Source organism: Gorilla gorilla, chromosome 3 (genome assembly GCF_029281585.2).
Source record: "Gorilla gorilla gorilla isolate KB3781 chromosome 3, NHGRI_mGorGor1-v2.1_pri, whole genome shotgun sequence".
Lineage (NCBI taxonomy): Eukaryota > Metazoa > Chordata > Mammalia > Primates > Hominidae > Gorilla > Gorilla gorilla.
In genome coordinates this window covers 12,245,990-12,257,208 of record NC_073227.2, presented here as the reverse complement: position 1 = coordinate 12,257,208, position 11,219 = coordinate 12,245,990, and the positions used below count along the sequence as shown (strand labels likewise).

Genomic DNA, 11,219 nt, shown 5'->3' with positions numbered 1-11,219 from the left:
CACCTCCTCACTCCTCACCTCCTCACGTCCTCTCTCCTCACTCCTCACCTCCTCACTCCTCACCTCTTACCTCCTCACTCCTCACCTCCTCACTCCTCATTCCTCACTCCTCACCTCCTCATTCCTCACCTTCTCACATCCTCTCTCCTCACTCCTCACCTCCTCACCTCCTCACCTTCCTCACCCTCCTCTCCTCCTCACCCTCAGCTGCTATTTTCTGCAGAGCCTGGACTTCACTCTGCTGCTCCTAGCTTGCCTTGTTCTTAGTCAACAGTGAACCACAGGCCAGCTGCAGCATCCTCATATCGTGAAGTAACTCAGGCAAGGGCTGGACACAGAGCTTTTACCACGCCTTCTGTCGCTGAGAGCAACACAGAGCTGTGGGGGTCTCGGCTTCCCCCACTGCACAGCAGCTCCCGAGCTGCAGGGAGAGCGGGAGTGCACGGGCACCAAACTGCGCCTCTTGGGGGTGCTGCAGCGGATTTTCTAACAAATGTTTTCCTCTCCTTTATTCTAGGATCTGGAAGAACTGTGCCTCACCTCCGTCTCTCTGCCTCTGTCTGCTCCCTCTACTCCCCAGGCCTTGCTGTCAGCATCTGCAACAGAGCTGTCCCTGCTGTGGTCTGGGGAAAGTTCCAGCCAGGCCCTCTGTGGCGCATCTATCCCTGCGGTAGGGCATACAGGGTATTGAATCTACAAAAATGCATCCATTTCACCTCCAAGTCAGCTCTGTGCACACCAAGCCGTGTGCGGGATAGGCAACCCTAGAAAGCCTGGGTACCCACGCAGGCTTCCACGAAGCCCCACCTAAGTGGCTGCTGCAGGTTCTCATCATCCTGTGCTCTCCGGGAAGGCTGGCAGGTCCACGCCGGAAACCATGGGCTGGGGAGAAGCAGGGCCTTGGTGCTAGAGAGACCTGCCCAAGCATTCTTCTGCAAGCCCCGAGACAGAGAAGTGAGCAAGCCTCAGGGACATGACAGGTGCTCAGGAGAGAGCAGGACACATGCAGAACCTGAAGAGAGCCAGAGAGGGACCGGCCACAGAGAAGCCCATCGCCTGCCAGCACTGACGTGGACGTTGGGACAAGGTCAACCCCCAGCCATGGGCTCCTCCCGCTGCCCTCAGCCCGGCCTGCTGTGCACCGTTCGGCTGGGCGGGGCTGCAAATGTACCCTGCGTGCTTGTGCTCCAGCCACACCAGCCCCGGCTCCCAGTGCTCACTGGGTCCCCACTGCAGCAATGGAGCAGCGAGAAGACCAGTCTGGAGCCATCTAGACCCACTCCGCCCTGCAGCGTCTCAGTTGCATGCTGAATTGGGCACATTCTGCAAACTCTGTGAACCTCGGTTTCCTCGCCTGTACAACGAGGATAGCAGGATTCCTGGGGACAGCCCAAGGCATACCTGTCCTTCAGTAAATGCTGGTAAACAGCGTAAAATAGAGCTGGGAAAGATTAAAACCACAGAGCCAGCGTCCTGAGCGGGGCCTGCCTGTCATTGGTGTTTATGTCGCCGTAGCAGCGACCAGGCAGGTGACTTGCTCCTGGGGGCAGGCCCCTGTTGAATGACCTCCCAGGATGAAGCGCAGATCCCACCCCCTTAGTCCCCAGAACTCCTCACCTTGCAGCCCACTCCTCACACCAGGTCCTCTTCCCTGCAGGTTTCTGCTGGTGGCCCAGCCCTGGCTGAGATTCCTCACTCCCACGCCTCAAGCCTGAGAATCCTTCCGGAAACACAAGGTGAGCACCTGTGACATGCAGATTCCACAGGGTCTTTTCCACATTAGCCGCATGCCCAGTGCTGTTGTTCGCCTCTCTACAGGTGGGAAATGGAGACCCAGAGTGGTCAGGAGGCAGCTCCAGGGAGGCAGAGCTCTGAGCCACACTTGTGCCTGTCTGTCTCCAAAACCCAGGTGGCCTTTCCAGGGGGAGGGTGCCTGAGTGTCCCTGAGGCCCAGCAGGTGGCTGTGTCAGGAGATCTGAGCAGCCCTGGCCCTGGTGTAAAGAAAGCCTGGGACTCTCTCGCCAGAACCTAAGGGGTAGGTCGTTGGCAGAGGCACGGGCAGGCACAGCGTAGAGAGGCAGGCCAGAGGCACCTGACACTTAGGAGCGTGGATGCTGACTCTGCTGGGGGCTTTGTCCCTGAGTGAAAGTCACTAAGCCATTGTCGTGTTCTAAAGCATAAATCTCAGAATCTCAGGGTCTGCAGAAGACTTTGGGGACCTCGGTCTCCACCCTCCCATGCTTCCTCCCCAGCTGGAGCCCCAACTCCCCAACTCCCCACCTCCCCACCTCCCCATTGTCCTCGGAGTCCCCAGCTGGCCTCTCTCAGCCCCCTGGGAAGTTCACAACATTTGCAGCCCCATATCCCAGAACAAGCAGCTGGGCCTGTCCCTGGGGTGGTGGGACCTATGCTGGTTCCACAGCTGCAGGACAGGTTCCGGGTTCCCGGGTGTCCGCCCTTCTCTGAAGAATGTATACCCATCGTGGTGAAACCATAAAATCCTCGCCATACGACAATGCTGATGGCAGCTGTGGGCCACCGAGCCATTTCTCGATTCCCCGTGCCCACACTTGGCCCAGAGTATCACACCTAATCCTTCCCGCAGTGTGTGCTGTTAGTGTGAGCCCCATGTCATGGATACGAGGCACAGAGGCAGAGTGCTGGTAGCCTGTGCCCTGGTTGCAGCCCGGGGTTCCCTGGTCATCCTGATGCCAAAGCTCACCACTTCCCTGTGCTGTCCCCTCTCAGAAAGCCGCCTGCAATGCGCCTGTTGGGGGGGGGCGGTGGGTGGCACATGTGTGCTTGGGAAACGTGCCTGTGCCTCTGTGGATGACATCGGGACTCGCCGCCTCCTGCAGGAGGCAGCCTGGGGCTTCTGGCTCATCTCTATTCTGGCTGGCAGGAGCCGGCCCTTGTCAAGGCTGTCTCGGCCGCTAGAGCTGGGCTTCAGGTGTGAGCCTGTGCCTAGGACATGCGCAAGTCCACAGCACAGCCAGTGCATGCCGGGCCTCAGAGCCTCCTATGTGATGGGAGCCCTTACCTGCTCTGAGAGTGGTGCAGCTCTCAGGAGGGGTCACCTCCGCCTTAGGCTCAGCTCAGCCAGACAGGCTAGCCTCTTACACTGCACACAGTAGGTGCTCAATAGGGAGTTTTTGGTTAATAAATTACTGAAGGAAGGAGGAAGAGAAAGGAAGACAGGGAGGAAGGAAGGGAGGGAGGGAAAGAAGGAGGGAGAAAAGGAAGCAGGGAGGGAGAAAGAAGGGAGGGAGGAAGGGAGGGAGGGAGAGAGGGAGGGAGGAAGGGAGCGAAGGAGAAAGGGAGGAAGGGAGGGAGAGAGGGAGGAAGGAAGAGAGGGAGGGAGGGAGGGAGGGAGGAAGGGAGGGAAGGAGAAAGGGAGGAAGGGAGGGAGAGAGGGAGGAAGGAAGAGAGGGAGGGAGGGAGGGAGGGAAGGAGGAAGGGAGGGAGAGAGGCAGGAAGGAAGGGAGAGAGGGAGGGAGGAAGGAAGAGAGGGAGGGAGGGAGGAGGAAAGAAGGGAGGGAAGAAGGGAGGGAGGGATGATGGGAAGGAGGGAGGGAGAAAGGAAGGGGCAGAGGCAGGGAGGGAGGGAGAGAGGAAGGGAGGGAAGTAGGGAAGTAGGGAGGGAGGGAGGAAGGGAAGAAATGATCTTTGTCCCAGCAGCCTGCTCTGAGCAAGGCTCTGGAAGACACAGGTGTCTACTCTGTGGCTCTGGGCATGGCTGGGTCCATGGAGGTCCACAAGGGCTCAGCAGGGTGTCCTGGAACCACAAGAACAGGATGGGGGTTGTGACCAGGGCAGAGGCCCCTTGGACAGTGACCCTGAGGCAGCTCTCCAGGGACACAGGGTCAGGACGGGGGTCGGGATGAAGGAGGCAGTGCAGACAGGAAAGCTGGCCTGGACCCAGCCCCCTGCACATCAGTGCAGCTGCAATCCCCGGCCTCCACCTCCCCACAGCCCTCCTGTGCTCCTGGCTCCAAGATCACGGCCTACCCCACGTCCATGTGACAGGGCCCTAGTACTGGGGAAAAGAGCAGCAGCAGCATTACCTGTGCAATTGGGAAAATTATGAAAATTATTGATATTTATAAAAAGACCATTTTTTCCAATCCTATGTCTACAAAGAGCCACGGGTCACTTTTTCCTATGCCCGGAGTCTCCTCTGCAATGGAAGGTGGCAAGGATCCTTGGAGGGCCGCCGACTCCACATTCTAGGAAGGAGATAGCCGGAACCACCTAGAACATCCTGTTTTGCCAGAAAGCAAGGATGCTTTCCAGACACCAGGGGTTTTCCAGAAGGACAAATCATCCTGCTTGAAGGCTCTCCCTCCTGCCAAGTTATAATAATCTGAGCACAAAAACAATAATAATTACAACACTGATTAATTAAATCAGTTGAGTTTCAGAAGGTCTCTTGGTCCGTAAGGCTCCTCACAGGAGGAAAGTTAACACACAGCGTGCCACCCCTCATGGTGCGGGCTGCAGACTTCCTCCCTAGGGAGGGAACCAGGCCAGGGCTGCCCCGCCGGACCCACCCCAGGCCCAGCCATGAAGGTGCTCCAGGAGTCTGTTCCGGCCTGTGCCACATCCAGGCTTGGATGGGGCTGGAGATACTGGCCTTGCATCCTTCTCACTCCTCTCCACTCCCCATAGGCTGGACCTGCACCTGCCAGGTGGCCGTGGCCTCGGTGTGGGAGCAACATGGGGAGACCTGGGTCCCTGAGTGGCCATGACCATCGACCTGCAGCAATCAGCTCAGGACTGTTATGTGGGAGCAACAATCATCCAGCTCCTTCAAGCTACAGCATCCAGGGGTCTCTTCATTCCATTATGGATATAGCCTAAGAAATGGTGACAGTAAAGGGTCTCATACAACACGTCCCATTTTTATTAATTTTACTAAATAGGGGAAATTGAATATACATGGATAGTTCATTTGTTGAACTAAGCTTCTGTCTGCTTATAAAGGTTGGATACACGTTTGCTTTTCTGTCTAAGAGGAGAAGAGTGTTTGCAGGAAACTGAGACAGCAGTGTCTGTGTTAAGAGTAGGAAGGCAGGGCCTGCTCCAGAACCTGCCTCCAAATCCCAGAGACCACGGTGCCCCCAGGGTGGCCCGCCCGAGCCCACATCCCAAAAGGGAGAGCTTGTTCACAGGCTCCGTCCTTCAGCACCCAAGACAGGAAACCTGCCAGTGCTAATGACCAGTCCACATATAACAGTCTGGGCCGGGGAACCCCAGGGAGGAAAACCACAAGGCATTGCTGTGAACTGAAGGTTTGCGTCGCCCCCAGATCCCCTGTGAGATGGTGTATTGGTCCGTTCTCACACTGCCAATAAAGACATACCTGAGACTGGGTAAGTTATTTAAAAAAAAAAGGCTTAATTGACTCATACTTCCACATGGCTAGGGAGGCCTCAGGAAACTTACAATCATGGCAGAAGGGGAAGCAAACACATCCTTCTTCACATGACAGCAGTAAGGAGAAGTGCAGACCAAAAGAGGGGAAAGCCCCTTATAAAACCATCAGATCTGAGAGCTCAGTCACTATCACGAGAACAGCATGAAGGTAACCGCCCCCATGATTCAATTACCTCCCACTGGGTCCCTCCCATGAGACACAGGGATTATGGGAACTATAATTGAAGGTGATATTTGGTTGGGGACACAGCCAAACCATACCACATGTATTGAGAGGTGAGGACTTTGGGAGGTGGTTAGGGTCAGACGAGGTCCTGAGGGTGGGACCTCACAGTGGTCCCTTATGAGAAGAGACTCCAGGGAGATGGCCTCTCTCCACCATGTGAGACACAGCAAGAAGGCGCCATCTGCAAATCAGGAAGGGAGCCCTCACCAGACACCATATCTGCCAGCCCCTTGCTCTTGGACTTCCCAGCCTCCAGAACTATGAGAAATAAAGAGCTATTATTTAAGGTCCCCGTCTGTGGTATTCTTACAGCAGCCCAAAGTGACTCAGACAGACACACATCCCAAAGAAAACACCAGGGTGCAAAACAGAGAAAGATGAGAGCCCAAAGAGTCTATCAGCATAAGCCGTGAACTTGAACAATGAAAGGAAGCTCAGCTGCACAGGGGCTGCAGATCTGGGAGACACTCCAGGTCCATGTCATGTTCTCCAGACTCCATGGACACCCTGCAGGACCAGAGGAGGTGTCAGTGAAGGCAGATGTTACTGTAACACCAGAATGTCACCCAGGAGTGGCGGCTCCAGGAGACAGGAGGACAGGGAGGCAGAGGGGGAGGTAGGCAGGAGAAGGGGAAGGAGGGAATAAAGAACAGATACGACAATGAAATGAATATTAACAGGCCACCATGTCACCGGATTTTTAGGCTTGAAATCCAAAACCGTATGTTCTGCTTTTTGAAGTGTTGAAAGCAATAAGGAGATAGATAGATTACTTCCATGATTTTAACTGAATGTTTAGAAGAGTTTGATTATAATCAATGTTTACATATCTGGGGAAATGTAATCTGTTGAATTCCTGTTTTGATGTATTAGTCATGTAAGCCCTGTGTAAATATTTAGAGAAATGTTGGCTGTTTGATGTCTTCAAGGAGTATTTGTCATTTATAGATTCAGAGAAGTGAGGCAGAGGAAAGGCCCCTCCTGGACACCCAGGTCCCTTGGCTTGAAGACCTCCTGGCTGAGTGAACCCCCACTGCCCACTCCATCCCACTGTTCTCCTGCTTGCAGCACCCCCAGAAAGCTCTTCCTTGGCACTGGCCCCCACTCAGCCAGGTGGAGACCCTGCCAGAGCCTTGGCCCCTGCCCTCACCCTCACTGCCCCCCACGCAGGGCTGGGCTCCTTGCGGGCAGTAACAGTGCTGGGCACTGAAGCCCTGTAGCGAAAAGTGATGTCTCAGTGGATGAATGAGTGATTGACAGAACCCTAGAAGGTGGACTTCGTAAAGCAAAGAAGTGGCCTGGCGATGCCCCCTGCTGGTCTACACCTTCCACACCATCCCCATCAGAATCCCAGCTGACTTTGTTGTAGATAGATGGGGACAGAATTATTCTAGAATACATGTGGAAACACACGGGCCCAGAAGAGCCAAGGGAATCTTGAGAAAGAACAACCAAGTAGGAGGACTCCAGCTTCCAAGCCAAGCACACAGCGACAGCAGCAAGGCGGTGTGGCGTGGCGTGGCACAGGGAGAGACAGCCAGACCCATGCAGCAGACCTGAGGGCCACAAACAGGCCCGTTGTCTCTGTCCACTGACTTTCAACATGGTGGCCAAGGCCAGTCTGATGGGGAAAGAATCATCTCTTCCAGGAGGAGCCTGGACCAGGGTGCATGGCTCGGTGGCTCACCAGGTACCTAATAAACATCAACCCAGGCCAGTTCTACAGCCGCCCAGTGAGCCCCTGCCCCGGGCCGGGCCCCGGAGGTACCGGGTGGAGCCAGAAGGCCTCAGTCTAGCCTAGGGGTATCACTGGAATAGAGTGAAGCAACCCCGGCTGGTGTGAACAGCAGAGAGGGCACGTCCGAGACGCGGGAGGAAGGGGAGGCAGCAATGTTCTCCGCAGGGGGCACAGGAGCAGTGGGGGCTCCCCAAGCCTGCTGCTCCCGGGACAGGGCTCCTGCCACAGCAGACATGGAAGCAGGGATGGTCCAGGAATCTTGGTCACCAGAGCCCCCCGCCCATGCGAGTGGGAAATTGCGAGAGACATGGGCTGGGCCAGTCCTTCCACACTCCGGACACACTGCCAAGGTGCTGGACCTCAGGTGGGCAGCAAGGAGCCTTTGGAAGGTGAGTAAGGGGGTCAGGGCTGCACGTTCAAAGGTGGCCTGAGACCTACAGCATGAGGGAGGGAAGTCCAGCCTGCCGCAAGCCCTCCTCACCTCCACGCCCCCACTTTCCTGCCCCCGCCTGCAAGAGCGCACCAGGGTCCTGGCCTCCCCGGACTTCACAGGGGATGCACAGCCTGGCAGCAACACGCCCAGGCTCTGAGGAAGGCCGCTGGACTCGGACACAGTGGTGTTGCTTAATAGATGTGGGACGGGGCAAGCTTGTTCCTTGCCTCCTGTGGGGTCACAGCAGCCTCTGTCTCACAGGCTGATGGTGCCTGGTTGAAACTAAACACTCAATAAATGTCAGTCATTTTCCTTACATAAAATCTGTGCTTTGAAGAGGCTGCTGAATAATTGGAAACTCTGGTTCCTGCTTCAGCTAAATTTGAATACTTAGATGGAAAACCGGGCCTTTTGTTTTTACTGGGGAAGGGATTTAACTCAGTCTTTTGGAAGTACTTAAGAAAGCAGAGAATGTCTCTTTTCTCAGAGAATATTGTACCCTGAATCAAAACAGAGAGTCAAATTATCTTAATGGTTGTTATATAAAGTGGTGCTTAGTCATTTTCTTAAACTATTTGTCTGAAATGGGAAATTTCTCTAAATCACATATAAGACTGAAACCAACTAAAATTCATTTTTCTCTCCAACAAAATCAATGGTAAGTGTCCCGCAGCTGAGAGTCTTCAAATCACAGTCATTGCAAGGACAATATTAATCACGGCACACGCGGTCCCGCCCGCATGTCAATACCCTCACCTACTGTCACATTCAAGGTGTCACCATCTCCAGCAGGCAGGCCAGCTGTGTCAAGGGATGGACACACCACAGGGCCGGACGCCAGCCACACACTCACACCGGCTCAGCACCCAACCAGAGAGGATCTTCCGGAGCCAGCACTCGCGCCGGCGTGGCCCGCCTCCTTGGTTGCCAGCAACTCGGCTTTGAAGATGGAAAGTTTTGCCATGGGCCGGGGCTCTGCAGTTTGGCTTCTGAATTCAGTCCACGGGGACAGACAGGGTTCGCTAAGATGAAACCACGTCTCGATGATGCTGTGTCATGGAAGGTTCCCCGACTGCTGGTGGCGTGGCCCAGCCAGTGTTTGGGCCAGCAGCACAAATAGCCAGTTTCAGTTCCCGCAGCTGCAGCAGCTGCCAGGAAGCTGGGCGATAAAGTGGCCCCCATTTTAAACCGATGGAGCTGCAGTTGGGGGGCGGCCGCGCAGACAGCTGCAGAATGAACCGTGAGCCTCCCGGAGCAACGGTGAAGTTTAAGGATTTGAGTTCTTGACTCAGGGCATCTGGGGTCTTCCAAGCCCTGGAGCAGCGCCCTCTCCCTGGTTGCCCTTTGCTCGTTCCGCAGACACCATTCAAAGACCCCCAAGTACCTCCCAGAGGGGGCGTGTCGAGGGCTCCCACTTGGCCAGGAGGTGCTCCACCCCAGGCCCCCTTGTGCCGCTGGGCCTCCCCATCCTTGGTCCCTGTGGACCTGAGCCAGCAGCTATGCCTGCTGTGTGGGGCTGCTGTGAGGACGGAGCTGGTGACCCACAGAAGGCTCTCCGCAGGGCCAGTGCACAGACGCGCTCTGCCATCGGAAGCCACCATGTGCACACGGGCCAGCCACTAGGGCCTCACGGTCCCGCAAGGGGTCAGGCAGGAAAGGATGAGGGCCCAGAGTGAGGGCTCCGGTGGACTTCCTGCAAGGCAAAGTGAGACACAGAGAGAGGTTGAGGTCACCTCCATCTGGGCACCAGGTGAACGGACAACCCCCAAGGAGAAGGTGCCCCAGGGCCAAGGTCTGGAGAAGTCGGTTTTTGTGTGGTGGGCTTTGGGGATATGGGCATTCCAGGCTAAAAGCTCAATCTAAGCAAGGGCCTGAAGGCTTGAAATCCCCCGAGCCCCATTTGGGGGCTGCAGTAGACTGTGTGCACGCAAGACTAGCAAGAAACAACTGGCGGGGGTGGGGGAGCAAGGGACAGAACGTGCAAGACCTTGCATGTCAGGCACCAGCTTTGGCCTGCAGCCCAAGGGCAATGGGGAGCCATGGAAGAGGTTTGGGCAGGGGAGTTAAGCCAGAAGAGTGCTTAGGGAGGCTGTCCCAGGTGTATCTTCAGATGCAGGGGCAGGGCAGCCTGGACCATGCCACCTAGAGCAGACAAAGGGGGCACAGAAGAAAGCCAAGCCTGATTCAAAACAACAAGACTTCTTAGTGGGCAGGTGACATTATTTTTAGGTTATTGGAGTCATTATTGTTATCATTATTAAATAGCCCCCACCTTACAGGGATATTAGAACTTCATGCTTTTCAAATTATTTACACATATTTTGGCTCATTTGATTCTTCCAAGAGTCAGTGAGGTCAGGTTGCTTCTCATTAGTGTCATTCCTGTTTTCCACACGTGCACGACTTAGCCTCTTACTTGAATCCAGATACCTGTGTGGATTGCATTAGGATGGATATGCAGACCCCCAGTTCCTTGTCCTGGGACTCAGGGACTACAGACTCTTTAACTACCCATCCGAGGAATTGAATCTTAGCAGCATTTATTTTAGAAGGTTTTAGGTCCAAGTGTCAGAGTGCGGGCTAGAGAGCTACGTTGCCCTCAGATCCTCATTGCGGTCTTAGCGGCAGACCCAAAAAAGTGCAAATTTGGAGTATGTGTGTGTCATATGTGTGTGTGTTTGTGTGTGTCTGTGGTGTGTGTGTGTGTGTGTGTGGTGTGTGTGTTTGTGTGTGTGGTGTGTGTTTGTGTGTGGTGTGTGTGTGGTGTATATGTTTGTGTGTGGTGTGTTTGTGTGTGTGCTGTGTGTGTTTGTGTGTGGTGTTTGTGTGTGACTGTGTGTGGTGTGTGTTTGTGTGTGGTGTGTGTGTGGTGTGTGTGTTTGTGTGTGCTGTGTGTTTGTATGTGGTGTGTGTGTTTGTGTGTGGTGTGTGTTTCTGTGGTATGTGTTTGTGTGTGAGTGTGTGTGGTGTGTGTGTGGTGTGTGTTTGTGTGTGGTGTGTGTGTTTGTGTGTTTGTGTATGTGAGTGTGTGTGTGGTGTGTGTTTGTGTGTATGTGTGTCTGTGGTGTGTGTTTGTGTGTGGTGTGTGTTTGTGTATGTGGTATGTGTGTGTGGTGTGTGTGTTTGTGAGTGTATGTGTGGTGTGTGTGTGGTGTGTGTTTGTGTGTGGTGTGTGTGTGTTTGTGTGTGTGGTGTGTGTTTGTGTGTGGTGTGTTTGTGTGTGTGCTGTGTGTGTTTGTGTGTGGTGTTTGTGTGTGGTGTTTGTGTGTGTGGTGTGTGTGACTGTGTGTGGTGTATGTTTGTGTGTGGTGTGTGTGTTTGTGGTATGTGTGTGGGGGGTGTGTGTTTGTGTGTGGTGTGGTGTGTTTGTGTGTGTGGTGTGTGTT

At 54.7% G+C, this 11,219-nt stretch overlaps 1 long non-coding RNA gene across 1 annotated transcript; it reads left to right on the top strand.

The window, feature by feature from the left end:
• The first annotated feature begins 401 nt into the window (after nucleotides 1-401).
• Nucleotides 402-4,937, top strand: LOC101127108 (uncharacterized). The gene is made up of 3 exons (XR_002005561.4): nucleotides 402-1,087; nucleotides 1,658-1,736; nucleotides 4,669-4,937. It is a non-coding gene; the product is annotated as an uncharacterized lncRNA (long non-coding RNA).
• The last annotated feature ends 6,282 nt before the right edge of the window (nucleotides 4,938-11,219 follow it).